This window comes from Camelus bactrianus, chromosome 12 (genome assembly GCF_048773025.1).
Source record: "Camelus bactrianus isolate YW-2024 breed Bactrian camel chromosome 12, ASM4877302v1, whole genome shotgun sequence".
NCBI classification, from domain to species: Eukaryota; Metazoa; Chordata; class Mammalia; order Artiodactyla; family Camelidae; genus Camelus; species Camelus bactrianus.
In genome coordinates, this window is record NC_133550.1 from 53,014,728 (window position 1) to 53,042,238 (window position 27,511).

The 27,511-nt window shown below is 40.1% G+C and overlaps 1 protein-coding gene across 5 annotated transcripts in view; it reads left to right on the forward strand.

Moving 5' to 3' along the window:
• Window positions 1-27,511, forward strand: part of BBS10 (Bardet-Biedl syndrome 10) — a 142,027-nt gene that overhangs the window by 35,777 nt on the left and 78,739 nt on the right. For all 5 annotated transcript variants that reach the window (XR_012510828.1, XR_012510827.1, XR_006726344.2 and 2 more), the window contains exon 3: window positions 18,583-18,762. The gene's annotated coding sequence lies outside the window, so the exon portion shown is untranslated. The remainder of the gene's footprint in view (window positions 1-18,582; window positions 18,763-27,511) is intronic.

The window sequence follows — 27,511 nt, forward strand, 5'->3', positions numbered from 1 at the left end:
AACTCCACATATTCTCCCAAGCAGAATTCTCTAGGTCACCCTAGAGGTGATCTGGTCAACCTCACCATGTTCAGATGAAGAAACTCAAGACCAAAAAGTGGAACATCTTGCCCTGGGACTAAAATCCTGTGTATACTTGGCTACAGTTCACCTCCTCTCAAAATAAAATCTCACACCACCATTACTTCAACTGACAGAATTAAGTATTTCAGTTTTCCTGCTTCCATTTCTAGAATGTATACACCTACTCTGTAGCCATTGGATTGACTTTGCAATTCTCTTTTGCATGTCCATCTTCCTGTGACATTATAGCTTAGAGGGAAGGACCAGATCTCTTCTTCTCGGTATCCCTCAGAGCCCAGCATAATTCTCTGTATGTAGTAGGTGCTTGGTAACCAAACAGAATGTGTAAGTAAATGAATGAACAGTTTGAAATCTTTAGTTCTGTAGCATTGATTCAGGTGACCTGGAGTAACTCCTCTCTCAGTGCCACCTTCTTCCCACCCTCCAGACCTTGGGGCACCATACAGACTGTCACTAACAGAACAGGCAGACATGCTGCAAAACAAAACACATGCTCCATATCACAGAATACTTGAGAACACGTTCCTCTGAAATGCAAGTGGGTCTTATCTGAGTTCTCTGTTATCAAGCCTTCCTATGACCTGTTCCTTTAGAGAGTGACAGACAGCGAGACAGAGGGAGAGGAAAGGTGGAAAGAAAGAGGAAAGGAGTCTTTAATTCTGGATCTGCTTTCACATTTTTATAGCAAGAATGATTAAACACTGCTTCCAGAGCAGGAGGTCTTATTTCCTAGTGCATCAGAAAGAAGAGGAACTGTTATTTAAAAATCAAGTATTGGTGGAGCCCACAGAGCAGAAAACCTTTTCACTTACTGTGAATGTCTTGGGAGATTGGCTAGGATGGAGGGACGATGCTGAGAGGATGTGCTGGCAAGAAGTCCCTTTCCCTTCTTTGTTTGTATCTGCTGGAGTAGTATTTCTTAATTTTTTTTTTTTTGAGTCTTAGAGTCTGAGATCCTTCTAAGAATCTAATAAAAGGAACAGACTATCTTGCTAGAAAAATACACACTGATATGTGCACACATGCATTAAACACACATAAAACACAATTTTGAATTCAGAGACCCTTAGAATGAATAATCAACCCTCCACCTGGGTGTACCCGTATATACTGACCCTCTCCTTGCTGTTTTACCTCTCTTCCCATCCCTGGCCTGGCTGGAACAGCCTCAGGTCTATGTGACATCACAGCTGAGGAATGACAGGAAGTCTGTTCTTCCAATTCCAAATTGAATTATTGAACACAGTTTCCCATAGAAATATGTTTCTGTTTGTTGATCACTTTCTGGTATATCATTAGGTCCATATTCTTGGTATCTTGTGAGTTAACAGGTTGTGAGCGTCCATGGGGACAGAACCACTCATCTGTTTCTCTGGGAAAATGTGTTTAATCTGTTCCAACCAAACAACTTCTGAATGAAGCTTTAGAATTTAGTAAGTTGGGTAATTAATAAGTTGGGGACAGACTGTGCTCCATTTGTGAAAGAGGAGAAAATATCCTGTTAGACAGCCATGTTAATTGGGCTGCAAGCCCAAAGACTTAAAGGGATGCACATTATGGGAAAGCATTATTTTTAACTTAAAAAATTGAAATCTATACTCCACAACACTAAGACTCTGTTTTTAAGCCCTTCATGTTCTCTGTGGCCTAATGCATCACCTCTGTCGTATTGGTAAGTATAGGGGAGGCTGTGCTTTTTCCAGCTGGTAAAAACTTTTACATAGACATAGGTTTTTTTTTTTTTTTTTAAATCTTTTTGCAAGGCTGAATAACCATCTATTTTAATGATTTGAAACCATCTAAGATTTCAGTACTTTGGATTCAATTTTGATGCATAGTGTTCTATAGAAAGCACAAGCAAAAATAAATAATTCATGAATGATGTGGTACATTCATGATTTATTTACAGCCCCAAACTCATGGTAGCTCAGAGAACATCAAATGCCCTGCACCCTGTCCTGTCATTTAAAGTAGCATTTAAGGAAAAAAAGGACAAGACAGAACACAGGAAATGTACTGTTAAAGGCAATGAATTAAAAAACTGAAATATTTGCTGAGAAATAAATTGAACAATGATGAAAATAAAACATGGCTTTGAGAAAACTAGAAGCATCAGGAGATTGACTATTAACGCCAGGAGAGAAGTTGTATATGCTATTATTTGTCATGGCCTTCTCTCTGTGCTTTTTCCTGGTTAATTCTTCATGATATCTTGTGATCTTTTTCAGTCTTCTGGAATATTCCTATTTCCTAATAAAATTTTAACTATGAGAAAACCCTAAAATCTCTACGATGATCAGGAGAGGGACATAATTTTGTCAGTTTTCCAGTGTACTGACTAGTTCGTTGTTTTGCAAACATTTTGTTAAATCTCACAGGTCCCTGTCTCCCTTACCAGCCATTGTCATAATGCTTGACACACAGATCCTAAGTTGGAAGGCTGTTTCAGGCATGACTCCTTACTGGGTGATGCCTTACATTAATCTGGAGTCAAACTATTGGCAATCAAACAAAGAGTTGTGGAGGTGGGTAGGTGGGAGTAAGGATGACAAAGTGTCTTTTTTTTTGGTAAAATTATATTTTCCTCTCCACAAAAAGGTGATTGTATCAATTAAATTGGGAAAAAGATTAATAAAAAATATTTTTTAAATTCTTCATGAGTTTTCATAAAATGCAACTCCATATGCACTGGAGACCTCAAGGCTAAAGGACACTTTCCACTTTTACTCCAGGCCCAGGAGACAGTGTATGTCCCCTGAGCCAAAGCAGGGATCAGATGGTAGGCCTAGCTAGCCAGGCCTGGGCTGACCCTGTCATCACATTCGAGGTGAATTCTCAATGAAGAACAAGCTTTTAGTGAAACATAGGTGGTTCTGAGGGTTCACTGCCCCAAGGATCATCAGCTTCTGCCTCCTGCATGAACTACCCCTTCCCAGTTACAGATAAAACTCCAACTTTAACAAATTCCCATTCCACAGGGGGATTCTCACCATGTAATGCCTCCTTCTACCTTTTGTACAGATGGAATAGATGGACATAGTCACTATCCCTGGGAGAGATACTTTGGCAAGTGATCCTTAGCATGGATTTTATGTCTTTCCTTCTCTTCAAGTATAACTAATTCTTGTGGGAGTTTGTCTTAGCTCAGGCTTCTATAAAAATTACCATAGATTGGTCGGCTTATAAACAACAGATACGTATTTCTCACAGTTCTGGAGGCTGGGAAGTCCAAGATAAAGTTGCCAGCAGGTTCAATATTCTCATGAGTTCATTCCTCCTGTCTTGCAGACGGTCGTCTTCTTCCTGTGTCTTCACATGGCAGAAAGAGAGGTCATCTCTCTCCTGTCTCTTCTTGTAAGAGCACTAATCCCATTCATGAGGGCCCCACTCATATGACCTAATTACCTCCCAAAGGCCCCACCTCCAATTACTACCACACTGAGCATTAGAGCTTCAACATATGAATAGGGGAGGGGGGCAGTGGGAGGTCACAAACATTCAATCCATATCAGAGTTTACTCTTTAGTAAAAAAAAAAAAAAAAACAAAAAAAAAACAGGAACTTTGAAGAGACAAGACACTCAGTGGGCTAAAGCCATGAGGGGAATGGAGGTCCATGAGGTCCTGGATCCCAGCTGCAATGCAACATTTGACAACCCTACAAATTCACTCTCAAACTTGCTGTGGTTACTCTAGGGACCTAATAACTTTAAGGCTTTTCAGGAGGCATATTGACCCATACAGACACCCAGAGTAGCATTTAGGGTAACATGTGAAGCAGGACTCCTTTTTCATGACAAATTTTTCTATTTCAAGCCTGTTGCTAGGGCATGATACCCATGTGGAGCAGGTGTGAGGTCAACCACAGCAGGTACCAGGCTGAAGACCTCTCAAGAGGATCATAAATGAAGATAAACTAGCTCCATTAAGTACATTGTAAAATAAATGGTTCTTCTCCTACTTCCCCTCCCTTGAGTTTTTGAATTAGTCTGTATGATATTAGCATCTGTCTTACTTTCTTCTTTAGGACAAAGAATAAAGTCAGCTGCTTTAGAAGAAAGTATAAATGTCTTGCCAAACAAAAAGGTAAATGGGGCTCTTTGGAATACACAAGCCCTAATGAAATAGAAAAAAGGGAAGCAGACCCCATATCATGCAAGCAAGGGTTACAGAATAGAATAACCTCTTCAATGGGGAAATCTTGGACTCTGTATGGACATTACAGCATAAACATCTCCCACAAGCCACTCGTACCACTGAGCTGAATCCAGTGGGCAGCCTAGATTATGATGCTTCTAGGAGATTACATCTATATACACGACATTAACAAATGACCTGTGAGCAGTCTGAGTACTGTGGACCAGCTGTGCTGTGAGTAAGTCCACCTAAAACAGCAGTATTGGCAGGGATGGGGTCTCTCTGAGATCAACCACCACTTTGAGGCTAGGAGTAGGGCATGGGGATGGGAGACTTTCTGAGAAATCTGCTTTTGCTAGGTAGGGGTCCTCATCTAAACCTCCCTCTAGAGCAAATGACCAGGATCAGAATTAGTCTCCTGCCATGGCCTGTAGTGACTGGTGGGGCAAAACTCAAAGAAAATGCAATTGAGCCTAGAGCATAGCAGCCTCTGAAGTGACCCAGAGTGTGGGCCAGAGGGAAACAGCTAAACCAGGCCATTTTGTTTCAAAATGCTCAAATTCTCTAGCCTGTGTGATAAGCACGGCACAGTGAACCTGGGAATTCAGCCAGGGCTGGAGTTGATTAGACCTGAGTTGCACACAGTGGCATGCTGGTTTTAACGGGCACACTAAGCCTACCTGGCTCAGAGTTGCTCTTGGAGTGTTGTGTTGAGAAGAATCCTGAGGCTGTGTCTGAGCCCAGCTGGAAAGAGGACCATGATGACTGGCAATACCCACTCTGGACCAGGGATGGAAGAAGAATGGCCACATGCCATATATGTACCATCTCTGAACCCCACACTGACAGTGAAAGCTCTGGGCCTGGAAAAGTAGTTTGGAATCTAGTCATGGAAAGCTTCAAATATCAGACTGAAGGGTCTGGCCTTTATTTTGTGGAATTTTATGGGGTTTTTTGGTCAGAAGAGTAGTTTAAAAATATGGAATGTAAATGTCTTTAGCAGGATCCATTCTTTCCACTTGCCAGCAGACCTACCTAGCTCCCTGTTGTCCTAAACATTCAGTCACATGTTAAATCATCTGAAAGTATTTGGGTTTAGAGTCCTGTTGCAGGAATTAGAGACTCATTGATGGATTGTGAGCTGAAAAATGACATGCTCAGAACATATTTCAGGAAGATTATTCTTATAAAGATACAAAAGATGGATTAGAAGGGGGGAAATAGTAGAAGCTGCACCACCAGTTAGGCGGTTCCTGGAACCCTTCATGTGAGTTACACATACCTAAACTAGAACTGTGCAAATAAAAAGAGTGAGCTAAGACACGTGCAGAAGTGATAGCAAAGTATAGATTGGGTGTAGGGGGTGGAAAGAAGGGAGGCTTTGGAAAAAATGTCAAAATTTAAGCCTAGAGCCTGTGGAGACTGGTGATCTCGTTAACAGAGATAGGGAATTCAAATAGAGGAACATCTTTAGGCTGGGATGTGGGAAGGAAGGAGATGAGTGGATGAATTGTAGAACCCAGTTATTTTTCTGATGCTGCTACTGTTATATGGCCTTGCTCACAACACAGCATTTTCCTGAGAAAACCTGTGAGTTAAGCATGGCGTCTTGTCCTATCTTTTCTAAGACTAATGGAGGGAATCCAACTTGGACAGCTGGCTAGGGTTAAAGGTTTAGCCTTTGACCATGGAACAGAGCCAGACTACCTGGGATGGAATCTGTGCCCTTGACCAGAAGAGCAAAGGACTAACTGGTAATCAGCTTCAGCCATTTCTGTTATAACATCTAATCAGGTTTTGGCTTCCTGTCCTCAGCTTCTTGCCAGCTGGATGGTCACCTTGCCTTACTCCTTGGCACAGCTCTGGATGGATGTCACACTCAACTTGTTTGATGACTCATCTCTCTTGATCAAGTGTGGGATTGATGGGGTGAGCATGCTAGAGAGTGGGGAAGCATGTCTAAGTCAACAAGAAGTATGGGTGCAGTCCTGTTGGATGCCTAGCTTTACACCTTGCCCTCCTATCCAGTCTCTGAGCCCTGCTTCGTGATGCCAGATACAGGTTTTGCTAATGGTACTTGCTGCACATTCCCCACCAAGCATCCTCATGTTGATGCTTGATGCTGAGACCCATTCTCACCTGTTGAGTGCCGGTTCAGTTATCAGTTAACTTGGTGACTTGGTATAACCTTTTTATTGTTTTTCATGATTGTTTAGATTGACTGGGGCTCAGGTGAATGTCTCACAGGACCTTCACAGATCTATAGATGGGGCTGGAATGTCCAGAATGTTTCATTCATATGTCTGGTCCCTCGGCAGGGATAGCTGGAAGCTGGACTCAGTTGGGCTACTGATGACTGGGTCTCTTCCTCTCACCATATAGTCTCTGGCCTCTCCCTTTCAATATGGCCTTCTTACATGGTCTCTCCAGCAGGTAGCTGAACACCTTACATGGTGCTCAGGAATTTCCAAAGCACAAAAGCAGAAGCTTCCATGCATTCTGATGATTTAGCCTCAGAATTGGCACAGTGTCACTTCTGTTTTGTTGTGTTGGTTAAACTGAGTCATACAGCCAGCCTAAATTTAGAGTGTGAAGAGATTACATAAGGATGTGAATATTGGGAGATGCAATTCACTGGGGGACATTCAGTGGCTTCACATCTCTCTCAGAATAAAAACCCTCTGGGGACCTCTGTGAACTCAACCCCACACCCTCTGACCTCAACTCCATCCTTTCTCCTTCCCTCCTCCACTTCTCTCTAGCTACACTGGCTCCCTTGCTTGCCTTCAGCCTGAGAGAGGTGGGGTGGAAGGAGACATTCAGGGAGGTGGTGATGGGAACCTGAGTGTGTCTGGCCAGACATGTAGGAATCATTTAGGAAGACAATTAATGGTAAGGGAATCCCAAGAAAGGATAGAACATTTAAGGGCACTGCAGATTTTGAAAATTGCTTAAAGGGTGGTGGTGGATATAGCTCAGTGGTAAAGTGCATGCTTAGCATGCACAAAGTGCTGGGTTCAATCCCCAGTACCTCCATTTAAAAAAAAGAGAAAAAAATTGTCAAATGTTTGGTTAGAACATAGAATAGCTATTGGGGTGTTACAGAAGATGAGGCTAAAAGAGACAAGGAAGGGCCAGATCATGAAGGAAATTATGTGCCAAGCCAAAAAATTTCAGTTTAGTTCCCTAGATATTGAAGGGTTGTAAGACGGAAAAACTTGATTGGATTTGCATTTTAGAAAGAGCACTCTGGCAGTTTGGAAGATTCACTAGAAAGTGCAGTGATTAAAAAAACAGACGAGTTAAGAGGTTATTGCAAAATACCAGGCAAGATGTGGTGAGGGACTTCCCCTAGAATGTGTGAAGTCCCTGGGCAAAATATATGGAGGGCGGGGTCCTGTCTATATGAAAAATTAGATTAAAAATGTGTTACACAGTTCATGGGCCCATGAAAGATGATTAACTGATGATTTAGAAAATGGGTGGAGTAGAGATACTAATAATTGTTTTCTATCCAATGAGTGACTGAAGCATTCTTTGTATTATCCAGGCCCCATCTGTTCCTGTTCAGGTCTAGAAGCTATCTCTTTGTGCTCTTTCTTGTTAAATATGCTGTCCCCAGCTAATTTATACCTCTCATTTCAAGAAAAAGGTGGCAACACAGGTATTACTCAAATGTCAAGGCTTTTCACAAGCTATTTGTATGAAGACAATATAGATCTTTTTGCTCCTGCATTTCCCTAAAATCAATTATTTTCATGCTGGTTACATCATTACTCCTGATGGGGCAGCATCCATCATGCCACCTCTGACACTGGCTTCCAGTGGGCCTTTCAGAGGTTGTTACTCTCTCAGAGATCATTATCATTGTTGATGACCACAAATGTAAGCCCTGCCCGGGGAGTGCAGGAGAATGTGAGCAACAAATCATTTTCTGCTCATGTTAAATTTATTGTTCAGAATTTTATACCTTAAATGTAAAATAGCACATATTCCAACCATGGCTTCTCTTGAACTCTTTAGGCCATACTCATTGCATTCCTAGAATGTCATCTCTTTTAACACTGAACAGACCTGGGACTTCTACACCCAATGAGGATGGGAGAGGAGCCTGTGGGCCTAGTGGAAAGAGCATGGCATTTACTCAAGGAATGTCCATCCCTCATCTGGCAGGCCTTAAGACCTACCTAGGAGAACACGATGTCACCATATCAGTCAGAGGAAAGAAAGGATATTGATCAGAAAACCTTTGCCACTACACAGAAATGACCCAAAAGCCCTTGGAGGAGATAGGCCTGGTCATTTCTGAGGACTTCCTAATATGTAGTACATCACATGCAAGAGGAGTAGGGTAGACTGCCCTGGGTGCCAAGCAGCAAGGGTTGGAGGTAAAGGATTCTGCTACCAGTGTCATTATCCTTGGATGCTTAAGACCAGCAATGGCACTGCAGTTGGAGCAAGGACACTCAAGGGCCAATGCGCAGGCCCACACATGCAGCTCAGGTCCAAAGATGGGCAGTGGACTCTCAGTTCTTCAAAGCCCTGATTTTTTCTTACATCTGTTGCAAGTGTCAGTAACCCCAAATTAGAATGTCAGTACAACTCTGGCAACCTGATCTTAAACTATCTTGTGAAAGAAATACCATGCTGGCCAGTAGGAACAATTTGCCTGTCAAGCTGTAAACTGTTGGAGATCAGGTGTGACCACATGATTCCAGAAAAACCCCAGAATTCCTTGGGGCAACTGGTCGACCACCCATACCAGGTAGAGTTTGAGAGAGCACTCTGAAGAGGAGACATAGGGACCAGGAACCATGTGGGCTGGACACTGCTGGACCCACCCAGTCCCAGGCACTGGAGGGGACATTGAAAAATTTGAGAAAAGCACTCTAGAACATGAGGCCCACTTTGTGACAAGGTGCCCTGCTTGCCCTTATTTAAGGGTGGTGCTCACAGTTTAAGGGGCACTGGATTGAATTGCTGGAGGTTTATTTGAGAGACTCTTCGAAGATGCTACAGGAAATGATCCATAATAATTGATTTCCAAACTCTTCTCCCTCTCCCCTTCTCTTGAACATGTATATATTTTGTCAAACAAATCAGGGAACACCAATATGTAAAACAGATACAAGTCAAAACCATGGTGATTGAAGTGGGTCATGAGCGCTCAGAATCTAGCTGATGGCCCGAGTTCAGTACCCTGACCCCTGAGACACCTCTGTCTCCCTGGACCCCTAGGAAAACCATAGGGCTCCATGGAACACAGTTTGAAAACCATGCATCTAAAGAATGCGCAAGTGTGGTGGTGGACATAAAGGCTGAATTGCTGCTCACTCCACTGTTAGTATTGCACCATCCGTTAATATTCCCCACATGGTGTTTTCTAATCTGCTTTGGAAGTTTGTTGAACTTAAGCCACTTTCTTTAACTTTTTCAGTTTCCTTTTTCCCTCAGGAATCCAGTTCAAATCTTTCTTAAGTTTTGTAGTTCTCCCCTGCCTCCAACCACCCTATGTAAGGCAATAAGGAAATTTTAGAGAAGGAGTTATTGTTATTTATGGACGGTTTATAATGACTTCCCCCCAAAAGGAAATAACCAAAAGAATAAAATAGTCTTCCCAAATCCTTCCAACCAAATGAATTGGAGTGAAACATGCCAGTGAGCTCCCATACCTGTGCTTGGTTTTATGTTAAGGACAGTGTCTCTGAAGCTTCATTTAAGGCCCACTTGGAAATGATTTATTTTCACTGGAAAGTCATGCAATTTTTTTCCCCAAAAAATCCCTTTACTGAACGGCTCCAGGAGGGCTTCACTGTTTTCTGGAGAACAGTAAAGCTATTGTGCCTTAAACTGGAATGAATGACAGCAAAGGAGGCCGACCTCAGGGCCCTCACACCACAGATAAAAGGGCTGCTTTGAAATTCTTGCTGACCAGCTGACAGTATTTTCATTATTTCTGGACGCCTAACACTGGAAACCTTTTGAAGGAGCAGGATTTTGTGTCACACACCCAGGGTAAGTTAGCTGAAATAGTACACATTCTACCTGTCCCGTAGCTTCCAGAGGCTAAAGGCTAACGAACTATGAAAGTGACTTTACTAAAGATGTAGAAATGAAACCCAAATGGGATGTAATGATATCAGATCAAACCTGGCCCCTGAGGAAAATGTGGAACAGCCCAGAGGAATCTCTCTTTCAGTGACCTGCAAGCAAAAGCCTGGCTGGAAATTGGGCAGAAGATTGCAGGGACTAGGAACCAGAACAGGGGCAGGGTCTATTCCACTGGTGGTTGGAGGAAGTTAATGAAAGAGAGACTACCTTTAGATCACTTTCCTCTTTGAGTGCTGGCAAAGTGGGCCCTGAGGTTTTAGTGGCACATCTTACCAATCCTTGAAAAGGTGCCACTATCAGAAAATTGCTCAGATTTGCTGCTGTTGTCCTCCTTTGCCCTCTGCCATCAACAGTGCCACCTGCGAGGTGCCTTCCAGAGGAGATGGACACATTACCAGCCCAGGCATCTAGGTCATCCATTGGGCACAACTCTGTCACTTCCTCTGAAGCCTCCTTTTGTCTTTTATTCAGAATTGAGCTATGTTACCACCACGAGCTTTGAACCTTGGTTCTGTGCATTATGCATTGCACTTTATTATGTTTCGTATTTTAATGAGATTAGCCTTATCGACACAAACCCTGTCTTGTTTACACTCGATTCTCTGACAGCATCTGCACAATACTTAACTTTTCTGGATTTTCAGATCCTTGGATGTTAATTGAGAATTCCACATGTTTGGTAGATATTTAAAACAAATAAACTGTTTATTGGCCATTGTGATGACCCCCTTTTGGGAAGTACCTATCTATGTCTTTTGCTCACTTTTCTTTTGGGTTACCTGGCTTTTTCATACTGATTTATAGTATTCTGGATTAAAATCCATTATCTATTGTAAGTACTACAAATATCTTCTCCCACTCTTGGCATCCCTTTTCATTCTCTCAAAGGTGTCTTTTGGTGAAAAGAAATTCCTAATATTATATAGTCCAATTCATCATTTTATTTACAGCTAATGTGTCATGAGAAATCTTTGTCTAGTCCCAAATCTCAATGGTAGTCTCCTAAATTTCTTTTAGAGGCGTTATTTCCCTTTTCTCATTTAGATAATCAATTGTGATCAACTTTTTCTAGACAGGCGTGTAAAAATACCCACTATCCATCAAGGTCACCATCACTCAGCCTACTTCTATTTATAAATGCATAATAATGCCTTGTGTAACTTCTCAAACATTTACCTCTGATACGTTAAAAGAGAATGCTAGTCAAGTTAATACAGTTTTCTACACTTAACTTACTTCTCTGGAGCCCTTTGAACCCACAGCTAGTAAGAAAAGCAGAAAAGATAATATGTCAAAAAAAAAAAAACTTTGGTGCGGAACAGCGCCAATTTTAAATCCCAGTGCAACTTCTTAGTTGTTTGTGACCTTGGGCAAGTTACTTAATTGCTTTCAGCCTTGGTTTCCTGATCTGGAAGCTGGGGATAATAATAGCTTGGATGCTGGAATATGTACTGTGTGCCAAACTCTATGCCAAGTGCTTCACCTGCACGATCTCACGTAAGCTTCAAAGCAAGTCTGTTAGTTATGTACAGTTAATATCGTTATCATATCCTCTTTACAGATGTTAAAAAGAACCACACAGCGAGTCAGTGGTGGATCCAGGATTTAAATCTGGGCAGGGTGATCGCAGGGTTTGCATATGTAAACACTGTGCATACTTCAATACTAAAAATCAAAAGCCCTGTTGCAGCAATAAAATGAAATAAACCATGTAAAGTGCTTAACCCAGGGTCTGACCCCTCTTAAGTGCTTAATAAATATTATAATGTGTGAATACAATGATAGAGAACTAGTTTGTATTATCGCCATTCCCAGGCACTTTGAAAGTGAGAGCTAGAATCTTTATCCGCTTCAGGAAATAACATAGAGAAATCTTTCAAGTTACAGGTGAGAGAATCATGAACATCATGTGTTGGTGTGATTGGGGTTGGAAGTTCTCATTGATGGCACAATGGGTATCATAATCTTGATGAATTGCTTAGTCTTTTTCACTCCTTTCTTCCTCTCCTTCCTCCCTTCTTTCACTTGGCTAGTACTTTGTGATTACTTAGTATGTGCCAGACCTGTGCCAGGAGTCACTAACACAACAGTGAACACAACAGTCACATTCTCTGCCCTGTGAGCTTACATTGTGGTTAGGGAAAATAGACAATCAGTAGCTGTGTAATATTTAATAAGTGCTTTGAGGGTAAATAATGCAGGTTAAAATAACACAGAGTGAAGAGGTAGGGGCAAAAGGAATTCATTTATGAATAGGGAGTCCAGGGAAGGCTGCTTTGTTGAGGTGACATTTGAATAGACACCACAAGAAGTGAGGAGGAGATTTATGAGAATACTTGGGGACAGAGGATTTCAAGTGAAGGAAAAGAGTAGTTTCAGAGGCTCTGAGGTGGGAGTGTGTTAGAAATATACAAGAAATAGCAAGGAGGCCAGTGTGACTGGAATAGAGTGAGCATGGCAGTAAAGACCAGAGAGGTGTATTGGGCCAGATTATAGAAGGCCTTAGGGCCTTGGTAATGGAGGGTATTAGTGAGAGAGAGTTTTACATAATGGTGAAGAACATAGCTTCTGTCAGCAAATTCTCTAAGCTCAAATGCTAGTTTTACTGTTTGGGTGACTTTGAGCATTTTATGGTACCTCTTTGTGTCTCATCTGTACAGTCTCCTCATCTGTAAAATGGATTTACTGTCAAATTTAGCTTGAGCAATTTCTAGCAATTTTTTTGGCATCTATGTAAAGAGCTGAAGTTAAAGCATTTCTTTTTTTGAACTTGTAATTCATGGAAGATATTAGCCTTTACTTTCATAAATACCAAAAATGGATTTTGTATTAACTATGTGGAGGGTGGTGTTTCAGACTACTATCATGAGATAACTAACAAAAAGGTATCAGTGGTAGCGTTTCACTAATCAATGATAGTACTAATCACTAATTATAGTGGCTAATTGATAATAGTATTTCAATCAACAAGTGACCTTGCCTGTTACCAGTGAGTTTCCAATGAGACTTGAGAATAGGTCTGAATCTGAACACCTATCAGACCACATATCAGAATGAACTTCCTTCCAGACTAATTCAGTCTTTCATTAAGGTGGCTCAAGTAATATGGATGAAGATAAATCTAGGCCATAAGGGTGTAGCCTATAAAGGAAGATATGCTTTGTCAGTGTTCTAATATGCAATATAATTAGGTTTCCAGTCTAGACACTTCTGAAAACAACACAAGCAGCCAAGTACATCAGGTCAAGATTTTAGTTCAGAAAGTGTGATGAGAATGAATATTTCATAGGATTGTTCTTCCTTATAAAAGGATGACCTCTATTACAGAGTATATGTTTAGATCTCATACATATTTGGCAGTGCCAACGTCTTCATTATCTATGATTCACTTCCCAAAGTAAAGATAGGAACACAAGTGAAAAGGAAGTTAATACTTATTAGGATTCCTTGCTTCCAAATGCAACATCTACTGCATTTACAACTCTTACTGCCTCGGTTAGCTGTTAACCCAAGATGATGATTATTATTTTTTCCTCCAAGGTGATAAGTAAACAAATGGCTTGAGCAGCAACCTCTATGCTAATTCTGAGGTAGAGGATGATTGTGATTATGAGTCCTGTTCCATTTTCATTCATTCAACCATCACTTATAAGCATCCACCATGTTGGCCATGAGAAGCTCAGAGTCCCACCACCATCACTGCTATCTTTGCTGTTCCCTCAAGATCGGGATCAAGGGCAAGAAGAGTAATTGAGACAGGTTTCTAGAAAGTATAGTCTTGTTGAAAGGGTTTAAATTAGTCTGTTTAGGGGTAAATGTTCTGCTGACACTGACTCTTTTTCATCCCATAATTCCAGATAAGATGGACCTAGAAGTTAAGTCTATCAGATAACAGATCAAAGAATAAAAATCAGGGGTGCTATTGACCAAGAGATATTCACAGAATCCTTCCCTCACCCCACAACCCCTCATTTCACACCTGATGAGGAAGAATCTGTCCATGCTGTAGAAGGAAGAATCTGTCCATGCTGTAGGCTCTGGATGTCTTTTCCTTGATAGGGCCAGAGCCAAAGACAGAAAGCCTAAGAGCTCAGGCTTCTCTGGGCAAAATATATTTATCAAATTGTATGTGGTCTACTCTAGGTCACAAGGACTTGGGCCACTTGGATTTGTGCACTTGGACTTGGGCCAGAGCCCAGCTAAATCCAACATGTTCGTTGGCCAGCATTATTTTCTGGGCATGTATTTCATTCTAGAGCAGAATTCAGGTGTGCTGAGTTCTTTGGATATCAGTCCCTCCATTTCCATTTATTCCTAACAGACAGCATAGATTTGATGAACCAAGAAAGCACATATCCTCAGGACCAGCATTTGGGGAGTAGAAGGTCCCAGCGAGTGAGGGAAGCTGCTATAGGCCTGGAAAGTAGCAGAAACAGGGATTACTTTTGGGTGCCAGATAGTCCAGGACTTCAAATGCTGGACCAGCAAAGAGCTGTGAGAGCCAAGTCCAGCTCATCAGTCAGCTCTGCCCAGTGGATCTGGAGGCGCTGACTTCCCCTCTGGAAGCTCAGCCAAGGAAGTCAAGCCAGGAGGATGAGATCACTGTCGCCTTATTAATGTCCCATGTGTAACAAAAGTGGGTGGCAGGGAGAGTTCTCTTTCCAGAGAACACTCTGTCTTGTTGCTTAGTTAAACAAAGACAAATAGGTTTCAAAATGTGTGACATTTCAGCAGGAGGCAGGTAGGTACAAGTCCACGATCCTTCCTCTGCAATTGCATCCAAAAACCTCTGAAAAACAGAACCTTTTTTTTTTTTTTCAATAAGTTCAGGGACAAAGCTTATTTGGTGCAAAGCAGTTGTGTCTCAGAGCTCTTGCCCATCACAATCACATCTGCTGTGTGCATTTTTTGTTATTTTGAAATTTGGGTTTCATTTCACTCTTTGAAAAGATTGAAGCTGTTCCTGTAGGTAAGAGGGAAGAGAAGGAAAGGGAGCCCCTGTTCTAATCAACAACATAGTAAGAAAAGTTATTACAAGAGACAGAAATTAGTGTCTGTCTTAATGAAAAATAGAATATTGGAATCAAAACCATATATGACTGAAAACTGAATGGCAAGTTGTGGACGATTTTTTATGCAGTGATGATCAAGAACTAATTGCAAAGGGCAAACAATGCAGATCATGACCGTGTGTTGATAAAATGGATTCGACAGTGGAAAAGTGAACGTATACTGCTAGTTTATTGGTCATGAAACAAGCTACTGTAATATATGACAAAAACTGAACATTGAAATCAATGTAAATGTTCAGAAGGCTGCTGTATTGGTCAGGGCTCTACAGAGAAACAGAATCAATAGGGTATTATATGTGATTATATATATGATATATAAATAATATAAATATATTAATAATAATATATAATATAATAAGTAATATAAATATATACAAATCATATACATATACATATATATATATATATGATTTATTTTAAGAAATTGACTTACATAATTGTGGGGACTGGCAATTCCAAAATCTGTACAGCAGGTTGGCAGGATAGAAACTCAAGACAGAATTTCTATGTTAGGGTCCTAAGGCAGATTTTCTTCTTCTCCGGGAAATCTCAGTTTTTGTGCTGAAGCCTTCAATTGCCTAGTTGAAGCCCACTGTCATTATTGAAGGTAATCTTCTTTACTTAAACTCAACTAGTTGTAGATACTAATGACATCTACAAAATACCTTCACAACAACATCTAGACTCATGTTTGACCAAAAAGTGGTCACTGTAGTCTAGCCAAGTTGACACACAAAAATTAACCATCACAGCTGCCTGCAATATTTAAGAGTATCATGGAATAAAATATCTAAAAAAATATAATGAAAGCACTCCTCCTGATGTTGCAGCAACTAAAATCTTGACAAATTTATTAAAACGGTGTCTGATATAAACCTTAGTCCTGAATATATTTATGATTTTGATAGTAAAGTTCTATATTGGTACTGAAATCCCCCCCACCCCACATCACTTTTAAAAGAAAAATCATTAACAATGACTGAGGAGAGAGCACCTACAGGTTTTGACAACACTAAACACAGGTGGACTGTTCTTGCATGTTCAATTACTGCAGGAACACACGAGATAAACTTGACAGTGCCTGGGATCTGAAAGGTGTTTGTAATTTACCTATACAGTAGTATGCAAACAAGAAAATATAATATTTTACTAGAGGAAAATATCTCTGGAGAATATTTTATGATGATTTAATAGCTTCTTTGTATGAGCAATGTAGTCACCTTTCAGGGGAGCTAGACTGGAAGAAAACTGTGAAACTGTGTTGCTCTTGGACCATGGCTTTGCATACATTCCTCCTAAACTTTTTGCATAATAAAAAAGTTTTTCTTTTCCTCTGAAGATGACATCAGTACTACAACCTTGGGACCAAAGAATTTTATACACTATGAAAAGCAAGTATAAACACTCTTTCCAAACTGTATGTGTGCTTCAGTGAACAGAAGCCCAGGGATCTGAAACTTCCTAAAAGAGTTTAGTCTTAAGGATCCCATTTGTGGTGATGCCAATGCTCAGAATGATATAGTTAAACCAACACTGACAAATCATGATTGTGGACTTGTGGCTACTCTGATGCTGGAAATAAAATTTCCAACAAAGACTTAGATGAATTTTGGGTTATTAATGAAAAAGTAATGATATCAATCTTTGTTATTCATAACAAATATTTATTGGCTGACTATATTAGAAGAAGCTGCTAGCAAAGAAATACTGATCATTGACAGTAATGTAATTGTGTTTCTTAAGTGAAGGGAAAATTGCTAAAAATGATAATATGGCTAAGCATGAGGATAACAGAGGTAATAATGGTGATGACGTGATGAATATAGGTGAAAAAAATAACCATAGATGGTCTGGTGATGGTTAGTTAATGTGAGGTTAAGCAGTCGCTAGTATTGGACAGCATGCTTTAATCAGTGATGAAGAAACCCTTGGCATTCATGTAATTAAAGTGAAATTGCTTAGACAGAAGTCCATATTAATGAAATAAACCACACTGGAGGAATTTTTAGCTTTATTTAATTTTTTAAAAAAATTTTAAAACTCACATCATTTCTTATGATTCTTTGGTTGCCTAGAAAGTAGATTACTCACAAACACAGCCATAATTTTTCTCATGGCCCTTTGCTATGTAACAGCTTCTGTTCGTTTTTCTCAGTCTATTTTCTCTCTGCTTCACTTTGGATGGTTTTTATTACTATGTCTTTTTAAGTTCAATGATTTTCTCTTCTGTAGTGTCTAATCTTCTGTCACTCCCACCCAGTGAATTTTTCATATCTTTCATTGCTCTCTTCATTATGCTGATGATTTCTTTTAAATCCTTGAACATATTGAAAATAGCTACGTTCAAGTGCCGTATACCAATTCTCTCCATCTCTATTATTTCTAGATCTGTTTCTGTTGATTGATTTTTTCCTAGGTGTGAATCACATTTCCCTACTTTTTCAAATGTCTATAGTAACTTTTGGTAGCTCTTGGAATGTAAAATTACACATTTTATTTTGCTGAGCTCATTCTTAAAGAAGTGTTGGATGTTACTACTGTAGGCTTGACCATTTCAAGGCTTGAATGTTTCAAGGCTTAGTTTTTTTAAGCTTTGTTAGGATAGGTTTAAGATACAATTATTTAAGGTAGCCTTTATTTCAGGGCTAATTTAGTTTTTCTGCTAACGTGTGGTGCTTCAGGGTACCTACTGAGTGTCCTGGTTGTTCAGTGAGGACTCTTCACTCTGAATGATCAGAAAGTGCGTCTCCCAGCTCTCTGTGTGCCCTGGGAATTGTTCAGCTTACAGCCCACTGGTCTTTCTCTGCTTGGCCTCATGGAGTTTCTTTCTGTGTATTCTGTGTGGTTTACTCTTCAGCAACAGAGTCTTGGGAAGCCCAAATCAGATTTCTAGAACTCTTTTTTTCTGCATTACTCCTTCCCTTCTGATATACCTGTCAGCAGATTCCATGCACTTTCGCCACCTTCCTGAGGTGATGCAACAATACCACCAAGCTCTGCTTAGGATAAACCTTCCTGTACTTTGGTCCAGAACGTGCCTCCAGTAGGAAAGCAAGGGCGATCAGAGTGCTCACCTCACTTGTTTTTCTTCTCTCAGAGATCGCACACTTGCACAGAATGCTACCCAGTGTCCAAAAACAGCTATTTTATATATTTTATTCATTTTTCCTTTTTTACAGCAGGAGGGCAAGTCTAGACCCACCTATACCATCATGTCCAGAAACCGAAGTTGGAGGAAGTGTTTTAAAGGCTGTGGATAGTGCCGCTGCTTCATCACTTGAGAATCTTGCTCCTGACCCGTCATCTGATGTCCAGTTATAACCTGATGACTAACATATCCTCTTCTCTATGGTCTTCAGGTAAGTGGACATGAGAAACATTTATTGAATGTGTGTGTGTGTGTATGCATACACTCTAAAACTTAATTTTATCCTATGTATAGTTGGAATTTTACTGATTATTTCTCTTAGAGGTAAGAAATACTTTTTGGTCTATATTTATTCCACTATTTTATTTATAAATTTATAGCTATATAAATAAACCATAATACTATTTATAGTCTTTAGCTTGAATAGTCATATTCAAGCAGAAATATTAAGTGTTTGATTTTGGGATTTTGCTCAGGCTGTGTTATGCAAAATACCATAGATTAAGTGGTTTAAACAACAGACATGATTTCTCACAGTTCTGGAGCTGAAGTCCAAGGTCAAGGTGCCCGCTGATTCAGTTTCTGCTGAGAACTCTTTCCCTGGCTCGCAGATGGCTGCCTTTTCACCATATCCTCACATAGTGGAGAGAGCGCTCTTGTGTCTCTTCCTCTTTCATAAGCACACCCGTTCTATCAGATCAGGGCTCTACACTTATGATCTCATTTAACCTTACTCATCTCTTTAACGGCCCTATCTCTAATATGCTCAACACGGAGGGTTAAGACTTCAACATAGGAATTTTAGGGCGACGTGTTCGGTGCATGGTATCCACAGACTCCTCTGGGATATTATATAAAATATGGTATGTGAATGCATAACCTTTCTAAAAATCTTTAAAATTCTAAATTATGAAATATCCAGCCACTACGGTTTCTGACAACCCGTTATTGACCTGTACGAAAATATCTGAGAACCTATTTCCTCAAAAGAGTTGGGATTGTAGAACTATTATTCCAGAAAATAATAAAATTCTACAGAAATAAAAGAATATTTCAGGGCTTGTTTCTCCCTCTGAGCGTCCTTCTTTCTGAAGAGGATGGGGCTGTTAGGAACTCAATGAAAGGGGTCTAAAAATCTCAGCTGTGTTTGCATTTCAGCCTCAACCTGTTCTGTCCTTCCGTTTAAACTCGTGCATGTCCTCCTGGGGCAGGAAGCCCCATAAAAAGACCGGCAGGACCGCTGCTCTCCTCTTAGCACCATCCAGTTCCCTGGCCCAGAGGCTCTATCTCACTCTTCGCCTCTAAAGCGGCTAACTTACACCTAGAATTCTATTGGTTCCCTGAGCTCACTTCTGATTGGTTATTTCCTTCACTCCTGATTGGTTATTACTCTCACTCCTGATTGGTCCACTTCCCTAACTTCTGATTGGTCCATTTGTAGTACTTTATTTGCATGGAGCTCACTCCTGATTGGTCTATTTCTACAAAGCTTGTTCCTGGTTGGTCAACTTCTGTTGTACTTTATTTGCATATGATGTTGCAAAGTGCAAAACTGGCAGCCTATAAAAGGCCTGTGTAAACCTACAGACAGGATCCAGAGCTTGAAGTGTTAATGCTGGCGTAGTAAAACTGAGTTCTCCAGCTGTCCAAGTGCTGCTTGGTCTCTCACCCTAATCCAGGTTGCTGTCACAACTGAGCTGTAAGACGTTTTTCCACAACACTCGGAGTCAGGAACAAGGCAGGACTGTGGGTTTCTATCACGAGCGCATGCTCTTCTGGGTACAGCACTCCTCTCCAGCTCTGCCACTCCCTGGCGGAGTGCCTTTTGGTGAGCCTCATCTCTAAATTGACAGTAATGACAGTGCTTACCTCGAGGGGTCTCCTGAGGACTTGATGGCATGATCCCCAGAAAGTGCTTAGCTTAGTGCCTGCTGCAGAGTGGGCTCTCAGTGGATGTCTGGCTATTGCCATCGCTGCTTTTGTTATTACGGTTAAAGGTGGGAAACGGGAAATTACTTTGGTCATTTCCATTAAGGTGAAGGTGACTTTGAGAAGAAGGAAACTCTCAAAGGCTTTCCTCCCTGCCACTTTCACAACTGCTTGGCACAGTCAGTGGACCTCTGCTCGTGCCTCCCAGAGGTGAGTGAGCACTGTCTCCTTCCAGCCTCCCCTGCATCTGTAGAACTCATGGGACTTGACATAAACCAACCGCAGGAAGGAGCGCAGGGGAGTAAAGAGCAACATCTCAGAGGCAGCTTTTTAGAACATTGCTGTTCTGGAGATGATGATCCTCCTCTCTTTCCCCAGAGATGCTGCCTGGAGAACCTCCAGAATATTCGCCATCTGTCCATCACCTGTGCCCAGCACCACGCCCCTTCCCTGTACCCTTCCTCGTTTTTCTAATGCTCGTTTCTTGTAATGCTAAACAAGTCACATGGGTCCCCCTTATGGGATTTTAAGCTGAATTAAATAGAAGGGACTGTAGTATAGAAATACAATATTAAAATTAATTTCATTGGTTTCTTTTTACTTGTTTTAATGTGGCTACTAGAAACTTTAAAATTATATAAATGGTTTGTACTATATTTCTATTGAGCAGAGCTGCCTTAGAGAATTCTAGTTTTTTTTTTTTTTTTCCACTGGAACTTACACGCACAATTTAAAAATACTTAAGTTGGGAGGATGTGGAAGGTTACTAACAAGCTACATGCTTTCCCCTAAGCCTCAAGTTCTGTTTGTAAGCAGTTAAATCATCTCTTCATGTACTGAAGACCAAAACTCAAATGTCTAGGGGATTAAAGAGAACAAAAGAGGGTCCGAAAAAGAGAGATGGTCCCTGCTGGCAGTGTCCTTGTCCTAGGCTGGGAAGCGAGTTGGCCAAATGGTACTTAATTGTGAAAGGGAAGAGGAAAACAAGCCACTTCTTAATCCTAATGTTCTAACACCTCTCTTCTAATCTCTCTCTAGCCTCCATCTTCTAGGAGAGCAGGAGTCTTTGGGCTGGGAAGTTACATGGCCTTTTATGGGAGCTGGGAGGGGGGCCTGGGGATGCTGGCCCCTCAGAATAATAGGTAAAGATAAAAAACAGAGAGTAAACATTTGCTTATACTCAGTGGCCTGCGTTAGTAGGAACCAGTGATCTCAGTTTGAGTTAATGAGACCCAGAGAATGTCAAGGTAGTGAGAAGGAACCTTCATATACAAGGAATATAGAGCAAACAGATGACCGCAACAGTCTTCTCTGGATGATGAGCAGGCCATCCACTAAGACTCATCCCCAGAGGCAAATTTACGATATCAAAGTTATTTTCCTTGAAGCAGCGAGTCTTCAGTTTTCTCTCTTCCTGTTCACATATTATCATTTTGCCACTGAGAATAAACCAACGACATGTGAAGTGGAGACAACAGAACTCTTCTTGTCCTCCCCCAGATAATATGCTGATAGCAAAAATGTGTCACTCGTTCATTTCTGCAGGTGCACTCTTCTAAGTATTGTACCAAAGACATCTCTTGGGAGTTATTATTACTATTTATATTAAGAATTCTTCCTAGATAAACTATAGAGTCTGAGTTAATAGATGTCTCACATGATATCTTGGAACATTTTGGGGGTGGTGGAAAGTTCTTAAATATCTTGCTTTGAATATTGATTCTGTACTTTACAACTGATATATCTAAGTACGATATAAATGTGGAATCAAAAATCAAGAGAAAAATTTTAGAATATTTTAACTTACTGAAGAGATTATTGAAAAGTTATCATATTGAGATTTTAAGACTATGTTATTTCCCTGACATCTGATTTACTCTCTTTCTGTGGTTTCTGTTTCTTTAGTGTAAGAAAATTGTGTGGGCTTTTCTGACACCAAATACATCATCTCGTCACCAACCAGTTCTCCAATTCTCTGACACAACTGGGTGTGCTACAATTCAGTCCAATTCTGACACTACCCAGAGTTAGCACAGACGCCACAGATTAAGGGCTTAGTCCCACAAGGCGGCCTCCACTTCTAATGCAGCTGCAAATCAGGTCCCCAGGCTACCTGCCCTTCTGCTTGGCAAGTTACCAATTTGGAAATTCCCATGATGCCTGCCCTTAGATTCGGTAATTCAGTAGAATGGCTTACAGAACTCAAGAAAATGTTTTCATTTCTATTACTGGTTTATTATAAAGGATATAACTCGGAAGCAGCCAAATGGAAGCGAGCATAGGGCACAGTATGGGGAGGGGGTGTGTGGTATTTCATGCCCCTCCTGGTGCACCACCCTCCCAGCACCATGGTGTGTTCTCCAACCAGGAAGCTCTCCAAACCTCACCACTTAGGGTTTTTATGGAAGTTTCATTATGTAGGCATAATTGATTAAACCAACTTTCATTGGTGATTAAACTTGGTTTCTAGCTCCTTTCCCCTCCTGGAGGTGGGGGTGGAGGTAGGGCAAAACATTCTAACCCTCTATTCACACAGATGTTTTTTGTGGTAACCAGCCTCCATCCTGAAGTTATCTAGGGCTCTTCTGTGAGTCATCTTGTTAGCACACAAAATACAGTAAATTCCAAGAGTTTTAGATCTGTGCTAGGAATCAGGGACAAAGACCAAATATTTATTTTTTATTATACTCCCAAATGATCATGATAAATAGTACCAACCATTAACATTTATTGGAAGTCAGTGATGATGCTCATTGCTGTGTCGTGGGGGCTGACAGGGGTGTAGGGGGGAGAATGTGTAACCCTCAGAGATTCTGCTGGAGTAGACAGAGGGTGGGGCACGGGAATCAGCATTTTAATAAACACTCTAGGTGATTGTAGTTCAGGTGGTCCACAGATGACTCCTTCAAGAAAAAAAATATATCCTTTAAAGCAGTTTCGACACTGTTCTACCTTGTTTAATCGAACAAAAGTTATGTTTTTATTCAGATTTAGAACATTAGGTTAGGTATATCTAAACTAATGTTTGTGAAAGATTTTATTCTAATGCAATTTGGTGTCATAGACCTCAATAGACACTCAGGCCGATTTGGTTTCTGAAACAGAGAGCAAAGAAGTACACTTGAAAATCTCTAGTGCCCTCATGGACTTCATCCAGAGATAGATACACTCTAGCAATAGATCAAGTATTAAAAAGCATTGCTTCTCAGCGTCATTACTGTTGACATTTGGGGCTGGATAATTTTGCTATAAGGAGCTATCTATGCATTGTGGGATGTTTAGCAGCATCTCTGGCCTCTGTTCACTAGATGTCAGTAGCAGTCACCCCTTCCCTTCAGTTGTGAACCAAAAATGTCTCCAGACATTGTCAAATGTCCCCTGGGGGACAAAATCCACTCTGGTTGAGAACCACTGCTCTAAAGGAAATCAGCGAAGTGTCCTGTGATAACCTCCCCTCTTCTTATTGCTCTCCCTTTAGTTAAATGGTTATGTATGCAAAGCAGCAGAGAGCTAGTTAAAGGCAACTTTGAACTCAAGGTAAATGAGAACAAACACTAAACCCTCCTCTGGCCCATCAGGTGCCTTATGGACCCCAAGGGAGAGTCCTGGAGGGATGGGGGTGGCAGATCTTTGCTGGCTGCCTTTTCCTCCCAGCATTTAAAGTGATTGTGAAAAAGACTAAGTCATTCTCACCCACTTTAACTACAACCCAAATTCCCCAAACTTGATCGTTGAAAACATCATCTTGTCAACAGGAACATTTCCAGGAGTTCTTAGGCGTTTGTGAAAGTGTACTGCTTCTACACATGCCCAGAACTATTATTACCATCAGAAGCAGGACCCGGGATTTCAGGGACCTCAGGGGGATCCACAGTGAGAGGAAAGACACCGTGGGAGATATGGCCAGTGTTATTTATAGTTTGCCTCAGGTTGTTGACACCGGTCCAAGCAATTCTATCCTTGCAGGATAAATCCAGGTGGCCAGTTCCACTTGGAGAAAGATAAATAGCTGATCATTGATTTTTCTATAGGTTCAGAAACTTTATGTGCAGCAAGAAGGAAGAAAACAGAAATAAAATCCTCTCTTCACCTCTGCTGTCCAGAAAATGAAATATGTCTTCTTAGACTCTGTTTGGATGATTCATTTTCCACAAGATGGTGTAACTGTGGAAACCATTTTCAGTTTTTCAGTATAAAATGAGAAGGGCTTTCCTAAACTTATAATCTTAAAAGAGCTGTTGAGGTATGCTCTTCCCTTACTGAGCCTAGAACATACAGTTGAAGTGGTTTGTGATGGATATAACTTGGTATATACATGGGTATAGCCCCAGGAATAAGGGCTACCAGAAAGACTTCCTTCCCCAAAGCTCCCAGTCATCCCAGTCTGGTCTGAAATTATAAAAGCATTGAGATGAATGAAGTTACAATTTACAGCCCAACCACAGCCCTTTAAAAAATTCAAGCATCCCTGGAAAAGTAACAGTTAAGATGACGTCAATTATTCATACTTTAGTGTGAATTAGGTTATTATCTGGCACAAAAATGAGGAATAAGCATAGACATTGAGACTCTGAGGGACATTTTTGAGGGAGATGGGAAAGGAGGGATTGTTTGGAGGATAGCAGGTCATCTAGAAAGAAGAATCTAAAGCAAAAATTAAGTGCTAACAATTTCTTCTTTTTTAGCGCTTTATTGTTAGTGCTGTCTTCTTCTTAGTGCTTTATTATTATTGCTCTTTTAAGCTCTTAAAGTAGCACATGCTAAATCAAACAATACAGAGGCATTTACGATAAAAATGTATAGTCTCCCCCTCTCCTCTTGCCCCACCAAATCTGGTTCCTCTACCATGTAAATCAGTGTTAGCATTTTGTTTATTGAGTATCTTTTTATTGGGTTTATAGGGTACATTTTTCCACATTTCTATAAACTCACACATGCATGTATAGTATACATGTAGGGATTCTTAAAAATTTTTTATTGAAACGTGGTTGATTTTCAATATTAGTTTCAGGTTACAGCAAAGTGATTCAGTTATACACATACATGCATATATATTTTTTCTTTTCAGATCCTTTTAGCATATAAGGTTTTAAAAGCTTTTTTAAACAAAGACAAGATTATTCCATATGCTTAGTTATCTATATGGACATCTTTCCAAGTTAATGCCTTTCTCTTATTCTTTATAATAGCTGCATATATTCTATAATATAGATATATCATTATTTATTCAATAATTTTTCTATTTGCAGATATACCTCTTATCTCTAGTTTTTATTATTAAAGATAATGCTTTATAATATGGGGGTCAATGAATAAACTGTAATGTAATATAATCGAATAACAGAGTTAAAATGAATGGACTAGATGTATATGTAACAACATGTTTAGATCTTAAAAACAATCTTGAGTGGAAAAAATATACAGAATAAAATTACCTACTACATAAAAGGTTAAACGTATACAATAAAACTGCATACTGATTATGGAAATGTAAAGATGTAACAAAAATTTTAACAGAAGAAAAATAATGCTTCAAAAAACATCCTAGTACATGTATCTGCATGTGCTGATGCTTTTATTTCTCTAAGAAAGATTTACAGAAAATGCCACCTAGGACAAAGATGGTGAATTTCTGTTCCTTTTTAACATGACATTGTTTGGAATGAATTTAAGGTTCTGTTTACCAGCTTTTGAGTATGTTTCAGTTTGTCTAATTACTTAAATCCTATTGGGTAAAGATAGAGATATAAGAAAAATAATGGTAATTTAAAATACTCTTCAACTGGACACACAATTCCTGGGGAGTTTGGACAGAACACATTTACCCTGACTATTCACTTTCTTTGTTCTGGAGCCTATTCTTTCATTTAGGGATGACAAAGAATTGTGTTCGCTTTGAGGGCATCAGTCTTATTTATAGTTTGATCCTGACTCTTGAAATAATAATATTCCAAAATCATCTGAGGAAAGCTTTTCTTAATGGTCCAAATACAAAGCATGGACAGTTTATCTACCCAGAAGAGATACAGAATAAAAAGAATCAAGAATAGACAAGTCTGTGACCTTGAATTTTTAGTTCAAGGGCTTACCCAATTTTTATATGACATAGATATCAACAATGGAAATGTGGAGGGCAAGAGACATGAGTGAGTACAGAGACATACGATCCAGCCCTGCCTCCATGTCTGACACATGTTCCTTGGAAGGTCTTCTACCTGTTCATGAATGTGCTTTAACAGCCAAGTAGGTCCAGGACTGGTGGCCTTGCAGGGGGCCACTCTAGGAAACTGTCTCAGCTGCAATTAATTTCCTCCTTCCTTCTTTTCTTCCATTCTTCCTTCCTGCCTTCCTGTCTATTAAAATATAGTTCACACATAACATTGTGTAAGTTTAAGGTGTACAGCTGCATTGATTTGCTATATTCATATATTGCAGTTTGATTATGACCTTAGTTTGGCTAACACCTCCATGGTGACATAATATAATGTGGTGGAAATATTTATGATCTAGTGTCTTAGCAGCTTTGAACTTTATAACACCGTATTGTTGACTATAATTACAATGCTGTGTATTACGTCTCCAGAACTTATCTTCTAGTTGCAAGTTTGTTTCCTTAAACAACAGCTTTCCATTTCCCCACCCTCAGCCTTGGTAATGTCCCTTCTACTCTCTGTTTCTAAGAGTTTGGCTTTTTAAGATTCTGCATATAAGTGATACTATACAGTATTTTTCTTTCTCTGTCCGACTTACCTCACTTATCATAATGTCCTCAAGCCATCCATGTTGTTGAAAATGACAGGATTTCCTTATTTCTCATAGTTGAATAATATTTCATTGATATATGCCACATCTTCTTTATCCATTCACCCACTGACAGACTCTTAGGCATTTCCATTTCTTGGCTATTGTGAATAATGCTGCAATAGACATGGGAGTGCAAATATCTTTTCAACATCCTGTTTTCATTTCCTTTGAATATATACCCAGAAGTGGGATTGCAGGATCATATGGTAGTTCTATTTTTAATTTTT